Genomic DNA, 3959 nt, shown 5'->3' on the forward strand with positions numbered 1-3959 from the left:
TCTTGCTCCGTGTTGGCTTTGTGGATCTGGACAAAGTTTACAATGGCTTTGGCATGGTCATCTTGGATTTCCATGGTCCCACTGAGCAAGCTAACTATGGTCGACAAGACTCCCCCTGTTTGTCCTTTAACTAGCTGCTCTATCACATTATTAACAGTGTGAACTCACCTAGCCCAAATGGCGATGCAGTGTCACTATCGCACCCTCCAGTCAACATAAGCCACCTGGAAGAGACACACTGAGTTTACATTGAGGCGTTAGATTCACTAGTTGCAAAAACATCAAAGTGACTTTGCATAGCCACATCATTTCAACAGAAATACTCATCATAAATATAGATGATAACACAAGTTATACACATGGAATTATAGATATACCTCTCCTTAATGCAACCGCTGTGTCAGATTTCAAAAAAACTTTACGGAAACCATGCAATAATCTGAGACGGAGCTCAGATGAATAGCCAAATTAGCCGCCATGTTGGACTCAACAGAAACCAGAAAATACATGATAAATGTTTCCTTACCTTTGATGAATTCATCAGAATGCAGTCCTAGGAATCCCAGGTCCACAATAAATGCTTGATTTGTTCGTTAATGTCCGTTATTTATGTCAAATTAGCTACTTTCGAATTGTTTACCAAAGACCCTAACCAAAGTCTCAAAGCGCGACCACTATAACGTGACGAAATGTCCAAACGTTCCATTACAGTCAGTAGAAACATGTCAAACGATGTACTGAATCAATCTTTAGAATGTTGTTAATTAAACCCAAACAAGGGTCTCAAGCGTCAGCTGACTAACTAGGAATGGGATGTGAATGGATATATCAGGGTTGTCATACCCAGGTAAGTTGACAGTAACTTAAACTCGGCTATTGAAGGGTATGGTACAGTATCTCCATTCACAACATCAAGACGTCCGTCGGCTCCCATAAGCTCAGTGAGCATCCTCACATTTTGACCAGGTATGTATTTTTCCTTCCAGGCATGGTCTTTGATGCTCACTTGGGCTGTTGAATCAAGTAAGACACTTGCAGCCAAGCCATTCATATTACATCTGAGCAAGCATTTCTTTCCTACAAGCTGGGCTACTTTACCGATGCCTGTGGCCAGCTGGCCTTGTGAGTGTACCTTGGGAGAAGCTGTCTCGGCGGGAAACATGTTGTGAGACCGTACTGCGATTTACACTTTGAGGTTTCAACCCTGTGAAACCGTTGGGTTGGGACTGTAACTGCGGCCTGATCGCTGGTTGTCCCTGTGCAGTGACCGGTTCCCATTTCCCGAGCACTTTAGTCTCTTTAGACAGCCTATTGCTTAATTTCCTTCCTCACCACAGAAGAACAGTGGCTACAGTTCGGTACACCATGTTCAGCACATCGGGGGCGGCCGTATGATTTCTCTCTTCTGGGCCCAGACGGTTGACTTGTGGAACACTGGCACGTATGTTCTGGTTGTTTTGATTCAGTCAGGCAGCCTATCATGCTGGTTAAAGCATTAAACTGCACAATGAGCCGTTGTATGGTCTTACATGAGTGTTTACGGTCAGCGACCTCCTCCTCTTTGATACAGTCTTCATTACTATGGCTATCACCAAGCTCTCGTCTCTAGTTATTTTCATCACATGCCTTATTATTGCTTCGTCAGACACATTGCTGTGAGAGAAGAGAAGTCTCATCTCCCGGCAACATGGCTCTGTTTGTGTCCAAGCCCCTGGTACAAGACCCTGGTACAAGGTATGTAAGAATGCATCTTGCACTGTCTTTACATCATATCTGTCCCGCCCTGACCTTAGAGATCCTTTTTATGTCTCTATTTTGGTTGGTCAGGGCGTGAGTTGGGGTGGGCATTCTATGTTTTGTTCTATGTTGTCTATTTCTATGTGTTTGGCCGGGTGTTGTTCTCAATCAGAGGCAGCTGTCAATCGTTGTCTCTGATTGAGAACCATACTTAGGTAGCCTTTTCCCACCTGTGTTTGTGGGTAGGTGTTTTCTGTTTTGTATGAGTACCTGACAGAACTGTTGCGTTTTGTTCCACTTTAGTTTTTTTGTTTCAGCAGTGTTCAGGTGATAAATAACATCATGAACACGTACCACGCTGCGCTTTGGTCTACTCCTTCTTCCTCAGACGAACGTCGTTACAATATCGTATGTCTGTGTTGGCTTCTTTTGGTATGAACAGAATTTTCTGTTTCAGCCCTATCATCCTGTCCACTTTCCTTAGCACACACAGACCCCTTGGTGACTCTGGAGAAACCCTCTAAGCTCTGCTATTGTCATGTCATCTTGTTCATAAGCATGTCCTTGAAGTTTTCAGGCTTTATGATCCACGGCACACTTCTGACTATCTCATTCACTGCAGTTCTCTTCAATCCCTTCTTCTACTGTATCTGTTTGCACACATTGTTGTAGCTTATGTCTGACGCTTGGTCGCCTATTTAAGCCCCATGAATCTTGAATTCTCTTCGCTGCAGGTAAGAGAGATCTGACTTGTCTAGAGTGTGGTGCATGCTCAGAGTGACGGCTACTGTGTGGTTGGTTATCATGTGCAGTGCTTTTCTTCTCAGCTGTGGGTGGGATATGGGAGTTTCCTACCTAGCTCCTCATGGCTACAAAGCATTCTTTGGTACTCAGTATCAGTATATGATGTGTCATTGGCTACATAATTTACATCAGCTGCACTATACTCTTGGCTATCAGGTGAAGATACTAGACTTAGACGATGACTCGGTATAGCTACATCTATTGCATCTTTCAAAACCAACAGTTTGACCATTCCCCCATCTTCAGAATCAAGCAAGGTCTTACTGTACATGAAAGCATGGATATGCTCAAAACAACCCTCTTCGTCACCCTTCTGTAATTCTGACCGGTCTTTGTCTGGTAATGGGCCGACAGTCTTGGCGATCTGATAGGCAACACCCGATGTTAGAGAGTGCAGATTCTTCCTGATGTCCCACACTAAGCTCTTCCTCTCACTGTCTGACATGGCCTCTCTTTATCCCTCAGGCAGGTCATACGGCTACACATGTCACACAGTCCTGGATAGCTGAACCACTGGATCAGCGTCATCCAACAGGTGAAGCCGCTCCCGGACGAGCCCCCAAGAATCTGAAACAGGTCTCAGGCATGAGATCCCGCTACAGATAATAAAGTCCTGTTTTACACAGGGAGAAAGAAGTCACAGGAGATGAGTTCATTTTTCAGTCAGGCTGTTTACTTTTTTGGGCTGTAGCGGAATTTRGCGTACTCTATACCCTAATGCTCCAGCAGCTCTCCCTAGTGGAACACACTGGATAACATTTTTCGCATTGGAGGTATATGAAAAACTCAGACAAAATTTAAATAAAATACAAACAGATAATAGCTGAAAACAAAATATTTTTGTCAAAACACCAAATTGTGACCAACATATGTGTCCTTCACATCACTCTGTTTCATAATTCAGTGTGGATTCCAGGTTATTATTTTACAACTATAAGTTAACAGGTCTTGCTAAGCATCTAGACAGTATTGCCTTGCGTTTACCAACATGTAAGGATCTGTTGCTATAAAGTACCACTGCCTGTCTGTCTGCATATGTCCGCATGTGATCTAGAACCCTTGTGCATGTGTGGGTGTGGTGGTCCACGTGCTGAGCTCGAACGTCTGTTCCTTAAATTTGGTTCTTATAATAGTTCCACACTGTAGTGATGATGATGACTCACACATCCCGTACTTAACCAGGCCGCCACACCATCCTAGAGACAGCCCTGTGAGGGGCCCATATAAACAGAGTGATTTACCTCCCTGTTATTCCAGCACCAGCAGCTGGAGGAGTGTGTGGAGAACACACACACTCACGTACACAGGTGGAAGTCAAATCAAATACAATTGTATTGGTCACGTACACATATTTAGCATATTTTGCAGTGAAAATGCATATGTTCCTATCTCCAACAGTGCCGTAATACCTAACAATA

The 3959-nt window shown here is 43.9% G+C and overlaps 1 long non-coding RNA gene across 1 annotated transcript; it reads left to right on the forward strand.

Moving 5' to 3' along the window:
• Positions 1–1353: 1353 nt before the first annotated feature.
• On the forward strand, positions 1354–3132 carry LOC139028625 (uncharacterized). Its single transcript, XR_011480822.1, has 3 exons — positions 1354–1441; positions 1646–1734; positions 3007–3132. It is a non-coding gene; the product is annotated as an uncharacterized lncRNA (long non-coding RNA).
• The last annotated feature ends 827 nt before the right edge of the window (positions 3133–3959 follow it).

Source organism: Salvelinus sp. IW2-2015, linkage group LG14 (genome assembly GCF_002910315.2).
Source record: "Salvelinus sp. IW2-2015 linkage group LG14, ASM291031v2, whole genome shotgun sequence".
Classification (NCBI taxonomy): domain Eukaryota; kingdom Metazoa; phylum Chordata; class Actinopteri; order Salmoniformes; family Salmonidae; genus Salvelinus; species Salvelinus sp. IW2-2015.